Genomic DNA, 12,612 nt, shown 5'->3' on the forward strand with positions numbered 1-12,612 from the left:
CAAGAGCTGCATTGTCTCCAGGGCTGGACATAAGATGAATTAATTTGCTGGTTGGAATTTCATACCATCAAAATGTTGTCAATTCAATCTATTTTGCAAAATTCGCTTTACCTTTTTTTTAAATAAAATTCTTTCAATGAGTTTGTATCCATGTAAATTACCTTTGATCACTAAAAAGGGAAATGAACATTGTTGAATGATTCAATCTATTCTCTTTTTTGGTTTGCTACTTCGAAACGTGGTTCATAAATAAGGATGGAGTAGCTGAGATTCCTAGTTGTACGTTATTTTCCTTCATTCTATGACTTATTCTTTAAGAAATCAGATCCTCAAATCATAAATTTATAAAAAAGAGCCTCTTTTAAAAATACATATAACAAACATCGATAGTCTAAATACCACACAATGACAACACTCACACATGCATGTGGTACATACGGGCACACACAATCTCAGAAATAACTGAAACAGTGAACAATCAACAAGTGACCATATGGACAGGAGTTTGAGTGCTACTCTCCTTCCTTGTAAATAAATCTACATGTTTTCAAACCTCACTATTTGTGAATTCGGACATACACAGGATCAAGCAGTCTGGATTATTTAGACTAAAGGTCCATAAAAACTAATCTCAGTAACATATAATTATATATATAATTTATAGATATAATTATATATAAAGCCTATATATAAAGCCTCTGTTCACATGCATATATGTATACACACATATATACATATACATATATATATATAAATAAGCAGAGGTTTTATATATCTATATAATAATGAACAGAGGCTTACTTCTCACACATGCAGTACTTATCCCCCCTAGAGAGTTGTTGGAAGGATAAGAGATTCAGAGTGGTGGGAACCCTGTTCCATGACTAGGCATGTGTCCTAGGTCAAGTCATGTAACCTCCCTGAATTCTATCCCTAAAATAACATTGTGCCAGATGATCTCCAATACCCTTTCCAACACTGGAATTCTGTAGCAAATAAAGAAAAATCACCAAATTACAAGATCACTCATCAAACAGGTACATATTTACTAGATGGAACCACAATTTGGCCGTTTCACTTATGTTAATCATCTCCATCATCAATAATGTTCCCAGTGGGCCTATAGATAATGCCAGTACCTATGTGGATCATTCATTCAGGGTGACTAAGACCCCCTGGCTGAGAGGGTCCACTTCAGTCTCCATGTTTACCTACAGCGGAGGGAGAAATGTCAAAATGTCTCTTTGACTCAGAGTAGTTTTTGTCATGATGAATCTTGGTCCCTTTCTATTTTTAAAATGGAAATGAATAACAAGGTCACATGAGTAAAGGAAAACCCAGAATATGGAGTCATCTCTGGTACTGTAGTCCTGGAAAAAAAAAAAAAAATCAGCAAATAATTACTTAAATTTTCCTACTTGGCAGCCACTGTACTACGGACAGGAAAAACAAATTGAGTAGGACCCTGTTGTGCTCCTTGGACAGTCACAACCTTCCATATAGTCAGTAAAGAAAAAACATAACTATGCTGGGATATGTTAAGGGTTATAAGAAAGAAATCACCTCCCCAACTGACCACTCCCAATCTTGTGCCTTTGTTTGCTGATGATTTTTAAATCTTATCTCTGCATTGACCCTTCGGGTAAACTCCAAACTTGTAAATCCAAATGATTGGCTACATGATATCTCCACTCAGATGTCTAAAAGTACCTCTAATTCAACATACCCCCCCAAAATAGAACCCTCGATTTTCCCCAAACCTAAAACAATCTCCTTGCTAAGACTTCCATTTTCTCTAAATGATGTCTCCATCTATTCAATTGTTCAAGTCCCTCTAAGATCAACTTTGATTTTTTTTTTCTTATTTTCTCATTTATAATTTCTCATTTGCCCACTGGTTTCATTTCCACTTCCAATCTCAGAGCTATCCACATCTCTCCATTTTCACAATCACAATCCTGGCCCACTTCTAATATTACCTTTATTCCACACTACTGCAGGAACTTGCTAACTGTTTCCATCTTCTTCCACTTCTTTACCTAACACTCAGATTCGCCTTTCTAAAATGGTGTACAGATGATATTATCTCCCTTCTGAAAAATCTCCAATGGCTTCTCTTTGAAGTTAGGCTAAAATCCAAATTCCTGACCATGGTCTGTAACTCTCTGTGTGAGCTGGCCCTGCCCACCACTCCTCTCTCATCTCAGATCCCGACCTTTCTCACTGAGCCCAAGTTGGTGGCCAACTTCCGATAGGCCACGATGTTCCTGCCACAAGACTTTTGTAGTTGTTCCCTCTAACCAGGGTACTGTTCCAGAACATTTCATGGCTAATCCTTTTTGTAATTACAGTCACAGGTCAGACATTAGCTTCTCTGAGAGGGGTAGCTCAATCTAAAGTACACTCAACTCACATTGAATCATTGCTTACTCCAGAAGTCAGTAAGCTACATCTGGCAAATCACATCCACTCCTGGACTGTTTGTGTATATAAAGTTTTTATCGGAACATAGTCACATCCTTCTGGTTACGCGATATCAGGGCTGTTCTTATGTCACAGTCACGGGTTCAATAGTTGTGACAGAGACGTTATGACTTGTAAAGCATAAAATATTGATTATCTGGATTTTACAGAAAATATTTGCCAACCCCTGGTCCCTCCCATCACTCTATTCCTCTTCCTTCTACTCTTTCCCCTTCTTTTACTCTAACACTGAGTTTATCTTGTTTATTTGCTTTCCTGCTCATCACCCATCTTCCTTCACTAGACTGTAACCTTAGTGAACTTAAAACAGTCACAGTTCTATCTGCAGTGCCTAAACAAAGCCTAGCAAATGGAAACTAATTAATGAATAATTGCAGACTGAATGAATCATTGAACTTATTTGCCAAATACTTCTCATATGTAATTGTAATTGGTATAATTCAAAATATGCAAAGAACTCTTAAAGCTCAACAATAAGAAAATGAATAACACAATCCAAAAATAGGCAAAATAGGGCACCACAGAGCACTCCTGTAATCATAGTGGCATGGAAGGCTGAGGCAGGAGGATCGCAATTTCAAAGCTAGCCTCAGCAACCTAGCAAGGCTCTGAGCAACTTAGTGAGACACTATCTCAAAATTAAAACTAACAAGGGTTCAGTTGTTGAATTCCCCTGGGTTTAATCCCTGACACCTGTCCCCCCACCAAAAAAAAAAAAAAAAAAGCAAAATAGACTCAGAACAATAGGCATTGCATGTTTTCTCTTTTATGTGGAATCTAGGAAAAAAATGTTAGGGAGACTATTAGAGAAGAGGAAGGGCAAAAGAAGGAGAGTACATGGAGGAGAGGGTTAGGAGGTTAATAGGGGGGATAGAAATGACCAAAATATGTGCATGTATAAATATGTCCCCATAAAGCCCATTACTCAGTATAATTAATATACACTAATAAAAAATAGGTAAAAAATCTGAATGAACATTTGGTGAACAAACCAAAGGTTATATATAGATTACAAGCATAGAAGAGATGTTCAACAGCATATACCATCAGAGAATTGCAAATTAAAATAATGAGTTACCACGTGCACATATTAGAGTAGTTAAAATCCAAAATACCAACTTCCCCTATACTGGTACAGATACAGAGCAACAGAAACCCATTCATTGCTGTTGGGAATGCAAATGGTACAGAAACTGCAGAAGGCAGTCTGGTATTTTCTCACAGAGCTAAATATATTCTGACTATATGATCCAGCAGTTGTGCTCATTGGCATTTAACCCAAAGGAGCTAAAAACTTCCATCCACAGAAAAACACGCACAAAAATGTTTATGCCAACTTATTCATAATTGCCAATTATGGAAGCAACCAAAATGTTCTTCAGGAGGTGAATGGATAAACAAACTGTGGTATATCTATACAAAGGAATACTACTAATCTATAAAAAGACGTAAGCTATTTAAGTAACAAAAAGACATGGAGTGGTGCTTATTGCTATGTCAATGCAGTCAATCTGAAAAGGTCATATATTATGTGGTTCCAAGTATAGGACATTCTGGAAGAGCAAAACCATAGAAACATAAAAAGATCAGTGGTTTTCACGGCTTTGAGAGATGGAGAGAAAAATAATATGTGAATCACAAGGGATTTTTAGTACAGTAAAACTACTTTGTATGGTATTGTAATGTTGGATATGTGACTTTATGTACTGGTCAAAACCCCAATGGGTTTAGAACACAAAAAGTGAAACTGAATGTCAACTATAGATTTTAGCTTAGTAGATATTCATTCATCAATTGTAAACAAATGTATCATACTAATATAACATGATAACACCAGGCAAGTTGTATGTGGCTATGGGGGAAGAGGTATATAGGAACTCTATTTTCTGCCTGATTTTCCTTTAAACATAAAACTGTCCTAAAAATGAACCTATTACAAAACACATATATCCAATTTTAAAAATAAAATAAAATGCTGAAGACCTGATAATTTATTGGAGGAAAGTCATAGAAGAGGTGGGTCAAGTGGAGAAAAATAGCAGTGGACTTGGACTAACTTTGAAGACCTTTCTTAGCACTAGAATGGGATGAAGATCTTGACCTCCCAACAGGGCACATCCACACTTCAGTCCTAACTCCACCATATCCCTGCAATGCTGCCATGAACATGTTTTGAAACCTCTTTTCCAGATTTAGTTTCTGAAAATTGAACCCAGGGTTTCCCATATGCTAGGCAAATGCCCTACCACTACTGAACTAGGTCCCCAAGTCATTTTTATATTTTATTTTTGAGACAAGTTCTCACTAAGTTACCCAGGCAGGCCTTGAATTTGTGATGCTCCTGCCTCAGACTCCCAAGTAGCTGGGATCACAGGCACAGTGCCACCACACCCAGCTTCCTTTTTACAATGAGGATGATAGAAAGCACTTTTTAAGGGCTCCTACAAGAAAGAAGCCAAACAATGCATGTAAAACAGGTAGCATAGCGTCTAACATGCTACAGAATGTCAATACTTAAATAACTAATTTCATTAGTCATTTTGATCAAAACACTTAACCATTTAAACCTGTTGATTTGTAAGGATCAAGGAAAAATATGTACATGAAGTATCATGCAAATTGTTTTATCTTGACTCCAGGAGAATGTCTAGGTGATAACTGAATATTGTCCCAATAGTTTGCCTTTCTAAATCAGACTGATTCTTTCCTGATCTTGGGCCTCTTTAACGGCAGCACTTGAAATTTTCACTTTTGTCCCTAGGGCTATTTCTTTCCATAATCAGTTTGTGAATGACTGGGAACAAGTTAGGCTCTTTTGCAAACTACATCAATCAACTCTTTCAGGCCACATCAGTATTCACTAATAAAATATTCCCACACTGTATTAAAGAGTATCTTTGTAGCTTGGGTGAGTTGCCATCACATTAGATACTTATTCCCACAGAGTAAATGCTTTGTGTATTTGGAGAAAATAACATTATTTTATGTTGCTGATAATCAGCATTGAGTTGGAAAGTTTTCATGTTCACAATTCATGCCCAACTTCCTTCAAATACTGTATATTACTTATTTCATTAAGATAAATTTAGGGGGCTGGGGAGATAGCTCAGTGGGTAGAGTGCTTGCCTTACAAGCATGAGACCCTGGGTTTGATCCCCAGCACTGCAAAAACAAAACAAACAAACAAAAAAAAAAAGATAAATTTAAAGCAATTATTTTTATCTATAATCAAAACTGCCAGTTACCAATTAACAACTTACTAGTTCAAAAGAAGATGTGTACAAGTGAAAAATAAAAGCTGATTTCAAAACCCAGGCTTCAGCACACCATTGGCATGAATCTCAAGATCCCTGTGCCTCATTTCCTGCCTTCAGTAACACAGGAGAGAAGATAGATTCATTGGCATGGAGGGGGAAAGGGCAGGTTGCCATGAAGCACAGAAAGGAGTGCATCTGAAGGAAAATAGAAACAACCAATCCATACAACATCGTTTTAAATCCAGCAATATATCATGAAACAAAGGTTTCAAGTCCATTTCCTACCGACTTAGGACTGCTTATATATAATGGTTGCCTTTGTGGAATATGCCTTCTTATATTAATGTGTCTAAATTTTCTAAGAAAGATAAAGTAAATAATAAAAATCAAATTAATTAAAACACTGACTAATACAAATTTTGTTCTAAAAAACAGATTAGAATGATCTGTAATTACATCAGTAATTATATTTACAACCACTAAGAATGTTTTTTTATTTTATTTATTTATTTATTTATTTATTCATTTATTTATTTATTTTGTACTGGGGATTAAACCCAGGGGCGTTCTACCATTGAGCTACATCCCCAGCTTTTTAAATTTTTATTTTGAAACAGGGTTTGGCCAAGTTGTCCAAGCTGGCCTTGAACTTATGATCCTCCTGACTCAGCCTCCTGAGTCTGGGACATATATACTTTTTCTAATTGGGATCAGCTCAGTTACCTTATTGAGGAAAAAAAAAACAAAACAAAACAACTAATTAACTTCCTGAACCGGTGATCATAAATGGCATCCAATACTAATCATTAGCATCCACTCTCAAATTTGTAATCTTGTTTCCTCTTCCATGACACGGAAGATTTCATTGGAGGTATGTGAACCTTATTGTGGACTCTGAGTCATTTATCACCAAGAATCTGGCTTCTGTGATCTACCAGCCTTAGCAGGCTTTGGATTTGTCACAGGAAGCTGGAGTGAACTTTCATCCCCTTGACTTACCACTATCTAATTAGGCAGGACAAAGTAGACCAATTCTTCAAAAAGTAAAATATCTCAAATATTCATCATAGTATTTCTTTAAATGATTCTAATTGGAGTCTTCCACATTACATGGATAGCAAACAAAAATTTGAAAAATAAGAATAAAAGTGAATTCATTCAAAATCTTAATCTGTTTGTCTAAGGAAGATATAAAAATTGAGAAGAATTCTTAATGATCCATTGCCTTAAGAATGAAAAGCACAGTCTTCAAGAACTAAAATTGAGGGATAGACCTTATCTTTTTACTAAGGCTCCTCTTGGTACAAGTGCACAGATGTACTTGCCATTGTCCTATTGTTTATTTTGTAAAAATCAGAAGACACCACCCAAGATGATTGTTAAAGCTACCCTTCCTAGCTAAGTGTAGCTTTTCTGTCAGCCAACTACATAAGCCAAGAATCTAATTGAACAGAAGAATCGATCAATGCCCTGTTGGGTTTAACTAAAAAAGAAATTAGGCCAGTAGGTTGACCTTAAGAAAAAAAAAAGTAAATAAATACAAGGAAATGGAGTCCAATGTTCTGAAGATACACAAAGATTCGCAGAAGTGAAAAGGTCTCATGAAGTCAGGTAGATAATAAAGTCCAAAGTCAGAGTAAACCATCAAAGACATAGGAAAAAAAAAAAAAAAAAAATCAGTACCGTAAGTATCCAGCTAGCACGCAGGGTTATTAAATCTAGGTTCCAGACGTCTGCATCACAGCAGTTTCTCACTGTGTAACTATGAAAGTCAGACCACTGAGCAGATCACGGGAAGAAGCAAGAACAAAGCCAAGTCCTGGCCCTCAGGAGGTTTACATTCTACTCAGGAAGAACAGGAAAGGGCAAGAAGGGCAAGGCCAGAGCAGCCCACTAGTGGAATGTGAGACAATTTTAGGTAGTTTATAAAATCTTTAAAAATGTAAATCGTCCTGCTCTTTGCGGTGGCACTCCTCTGTAATCCCAACAGCTCAGGAGGCTGGGGGAGGAGGACCGCAAGTTCAAAGCCAGCCTCAGCAACTTAGTGAGGCACTAAACAACTTAATGAGACCCTGTCTCAAAATAAAAAGTAAAAAATGGGCTGGGGATGTGGTTCAGTGGTTGAGCACTGCTGGGTTCAATCCCTGGTACTAAAAAAAAAAATAAAAATAAAAAAGTAAATAGTCGTGTATATATCTTGCCATTGTTTTTTTATGTCAGTGTGTATTATTTTCCTATTTCAGATAATGATAATGAAATTTTAAGAAAGTTTCTTAAGCAAAAAACAGGGACTTGAAGAAAATTATCAAGGAATGATACAGATAATATATAGACACAGAAAATACTATGAAAGTAGCTAAATAAATCAATCGAATTAATTGCACCAACTGTAATGGATATCACCAAAACGGAATTTACTAACCATGTTGGTGCCCTAATTGGAATGCCTTTCTCTTTATTCAGCTCAAGAGAAAAAGAAACAATGATGACATTCGGCTGACTGAAGAGGAAAGATTTTTTTCATGAATTCTAAAAAAGAAAAGTACATTTTAAAAAGCACATTATACTTTACTTTAAAAATGCGTGATTCAATTTGGAGCCCACTTGCCTTCCAGATTGTCCATCCATGCCTTCACTTCCACAGTTTAGCCTTGGACCATCACAGTCTTTGTCTTCACCTAAAGTAGAACTTCTTCAGAAGTGGACATGTCTTACATTATTTCATGTAAAATGCCTTGGAGCAGTGGTAAGCCTGGAACATGGGTTAAATGAGTGTGTGCTAACTGAAGAAATTGGTTAATTAACTGATTTTATGTTTGTGAACTCTGGTTCAGGATAAATAAAAGTAATTCAATGTGACTTTTGGAAAAGCACTAATGTAAGTTATTTCAGTGTGTCAGATGGAAAAAAAGAAAAAAAAAAAGCCATGAGCATCCTGATTCAATTCTTTAGATGAGGGTTGGCTCACAACTAGTGGAGTAGACGTTGGGCAGTAGTATTAACCCCAGAACTGAATCTTTAAGGAAATTTTCAACCAGCAGAAAGAATACTGCAACCTGAGGTCAGGCAGTTGGATGGTTTAAGAACAGTCCTCATTCCAAACCTCCATGCTTTGTAATGCTGTGTCCCGCCAAGATAAGCCTAATAACAGGTAGCAGATTCCAATGGCCAAGGTGAGAATCAGACAGTGACAGCTATCCCTGAGAGGAGGGTTGATAGAAAGAAACCAAATGCAATTCAAGCGACTAACAGTGTTACTACATTTTCCACAAGTAATAATAACTATAATCCTTTAGTGATGTGGCAAACATCCTTCTAAGGTCTTAATATTTATGATTTTATCTAAAGCTCATGACAACCAGGTGAGACAAGTACTGCTGAGGAAGCACAAAGATATTAAATAAGTCGCCCAAGGACAAACAGCTAGCAAGTAGGGGAAAAAAAAAAAAAAAAAAAAAAACAGAAAAAAACAGAATTTGATCCCAGGCCCTCTCATTCACTAATCAGAATCTATCATAGGAAATTACAGAGACAGAATCTCAAGCACAGTGATTCACATACTAGAACTTGGTGGAAGGTAAAGTACTGAAAATAATGCTAGCTTAAAGACAACTTAAAGCTGCATCCTAGGGACTGGGGATATAACTCAGTTGGTAGAGTGTTTGCCTTACAAGCACAAGGTCCTGGGTTCAATCCCCAGCCCCGTGGGGGGGAAAAAAAAAAAACTGCATCCTGGTATTCTAGGCTAGACTTCCAAGAGCTTTTCCTGGCTCAGATTAAGAGACTAGACTCTTAGTCCTGGAGAGTTGGACAAGCTAATTAGGCATTGGTGAGGCCAAGACTGCAATGACTGAGAACTGCACAGATTCTGGACATACAGGTCATGAAATCCCTCACCCCAGAAATCTCTTCAGGGACCACCAGTAAGCGCAGCAATTTCAGAGAAAAACAGAATATAAAATTAAAACATTGAACCAGCATCATGATTTGAAGTAAACCAGAGAAGTCTTCTCATCAAAGTTAAGAAGATAAAAATGACCACAATAATCATTCTCGATTAATGCTGTATTGGAAGTATAGTCAAGGTACTTAGGCAAGAAAACAAAATAACAAAAAGGAACACGGAGGGTGGAGGTGTGGAATGTGTCATACTGATAGTGGATATGATTATATACCAGATTTAAGACACCAGTCACCTGAGTCTATCTGGTTCAACAGTCTCACTTTTCTGTGACCCTTCATTTGTAAAGTATGAGGTTGTCCCCCGTTGATATGTATTCAAACGGCCATGCAAGTTCTGTTACCTAGGAATGACCCCAACTCTCTACTCAGCCTAAATTAAAAGAATATGCTGAATAGTCAATCTAATCTAAATTAAATTTAATCAAATATGAAAAGGCAATCTGTCATTTGAGTAACTCATTCATCCAAACAATGCCTGCTAAAAGCAATTCATTCTTTACTACATCACCCAAAAGAAGTTCCCCTGGTTCACTATTTACTTTTAATCACAGTCTTTAATACGCAAATGTGGAAACATGGGGAGTTTTATTAGTCACATTTCTAGTTAAATATTACTATATTCCTGAGTTTTATTCTAGTAATAGTTCTAAAATTAGATTGCTTAATAACAATAATGAATGTACCTTTCTTCTAAATACAGTTTAGTAATCTTAAACTGATAGCAGGCTAAATTAGGAGCTGCAGTGCATTGTAAATTGGGAAGCTCTCCTCAAACCATCACACAGAACAAACCTAATCTTTCTTCCTCAGGATGGGATATTCCTTCCTCTTGACCCAGACCTTCCTTTTCCAGGATGCTGATTTGCTTGGAGAATAGCCAATTTCACTGCCCTGAGCTGGCCTACAGGGAACTGTGGGTGGAAGAGAACTGGCCTCTCTCTGTAGAGCATCCTGTACGTCAAACTATTGTACTCCACAGTGTTTGTGTGTATTTGTGTGTGAGTGTAGCTGTGTTTGGGGTGGGACTTGGTTCATTTCCCAAGTTGAGAGAAAGCTTCTTTACTCCAACAACCTGCAGGCTACCCGCTGGAAGAGCAGACAGAAGCAAAACATTGAACTTACGGCAGATCAAGAGAAGGAAAGAAAATGTTGGCACCCAGCTGGTTAAAAGAGGGGGAAAACAAACACCTTTTCATGGACTCTGGAAAGAAAAATACATTCAAAACTCACCAAATGATTGAAATGGAAGGGTAACAGTACATTATTTTCAAAGAAACCACACTTCTGTTTTTATGATATATGTATAAAGGTATATATGTTTGCAAATAGAAATACATCCCGATCCTCTCAAGTGTGAAAAGAATGAATAAGGCAGGCTTTGTGCATCTTCACGAAATAAAATTGCTGTCAACATGAGAAGCTTAATCCAATGCTCCCTGCTGAACTTGGCACAGAATCACTGCTCCAAGAGATCTGGCATCCTGCCTGATGCTGAGAAAGGGAAGGGCTGAGCCTAGGAGAGGTCAGGGTCTCATCAGATCAGGTTCCACATTATTCCGTATACGCTCTTAAATTTGGAAGGTGAGCCTCCATCTCCTTGGGAAACTTCATAGAGATTTTAGAGAATTGTAGCCTAAGTTCTCACACTCGACATAGCCTCTTTGGGCAGGAAGAGTCAAAACTTGTAGACTTAAATAGAGTCAAACTTGTAGTCCCAGCAATTCAAATCTGAGGCTTGAGATCTACTGCTCGGTAACCCCATGGCTTTGAACAAGTTAGGCAATCTTCCTGGGTGTATCTTCCCTCCTGTACAGCACATGACTGACAATCCTGCCCTGTCTTCCCCAGAGGTGTTGTGAAAATTGCGTGACAGGAAGTAACAAAACTACAATGGAGCATTCATTGTATAAGCACAAAATTCTGTTGTGGTGAGGAGGAAAACAACTCACTGACTTTGAAATTCCATTTCTTACCTTTCTCTTACCAAATATTTGAGGACTATAGAGTGGACAGTCAATTATTGTTTGTCGATGGGCTAATATAAATATTTGGGAATTTCACTTCTGCAAGGGAGGTGTGTAGAGCCTGGTCCCAGAACTTTTAATAATTAAATGTGAGACCATGGACATGTTGTAGAAGTCTACGAAAGGAGAAGGCTTCGCTGGAGGGTTTCTGGAGTCCCTTCCAGTTTGCATATTGTCTGGTTCCCATCTGCTCTTTGTCCACACTGCAATCAACCCTGCATAACTCGCTTTCACTATCTCTGTCACTTTGGTTTTTTTTGTTGTTGTTGTTTCTTGCAGTGCTGGGGATCGAACCCAGGGCCTTGATGCTTGCAAGGCAAGCACCCTACCGACTGAGCTCTCTCCCCAGCCCTTCACCTTGGTTCTTCACCTCCCCAAATCTGATCCTCTAACCATGCTTTCTCCTTGGTGTTTCTCCACAGTGTCTAATCCAAGGTTTAGATATTAATAAAAGGATATGTTTCTGGGAGTAAAAACCAAAACAATGATATAACCAATTTTTCCCAGCAAGCAATAAAATTTTTCTCTTTGTTTGCAGACAGTGTGCTGGAGTATGCAGAGGAAGTACAATACAGAGGTGAGCTCCACAATTTGGGAAATGAGCATTGGAGGACATTAAATAGATGTCTCATATACATGTGTTTAGGGCTTTATGCCTTCCCAACAGTATCATATAACAGAAATAGCACTGGGGTCCATTTTATTATTTTTATTTTTTATTTTTTGGTACTGAGGATTGAATCCAGGGCACTCAACCACCGAACCACATCCCCAACCTTTTTATTTTATTTCGAGACAGGGTCTCACTAAGTTGCTTAGGACTTCACTTAGTTGCTGAGGCTGACCTCAAACTTGCTATCCTCCTGCCTCTGCCTTCCAAATCA

The 12,612-nt window shown here is 37.6% G+C and overlaps 1 non-coding gene across 1 annotated transcript; it reads left to right on the forward strand.

The window, feature by feature from the left end:
- The first annotated feature begins 9,376 nt into the window (after nucleotides 1-9,376).
- Trnav-uac (transfer RNA valine (anticodon UAC)) lies at nucleotides 9,377-9,446 on the forward strand. The gene has a single exon. It is a non-coding gene; the product is annotated as a tRNA-Val (tRNA).
- The last annotated feature ends 3,166 nt before the right edge of the window (nucleotides 9,447-12,612 follow it).

Source organism: Sciurus carolinensis, chromosome 6 (assembly GCF_902686445.1).
Source record: "Sciurus carolinensis chromosome 6, mSciCar1.2, whole genome shotgun sequence".
Classification (NCBI taxonomy): domain Eukaryota; kingdom Metazoa; phylum Chordata; class Mammalia; order Rodentia; family Sciuridae; genus Sciurus; species Sciurus carolinensis.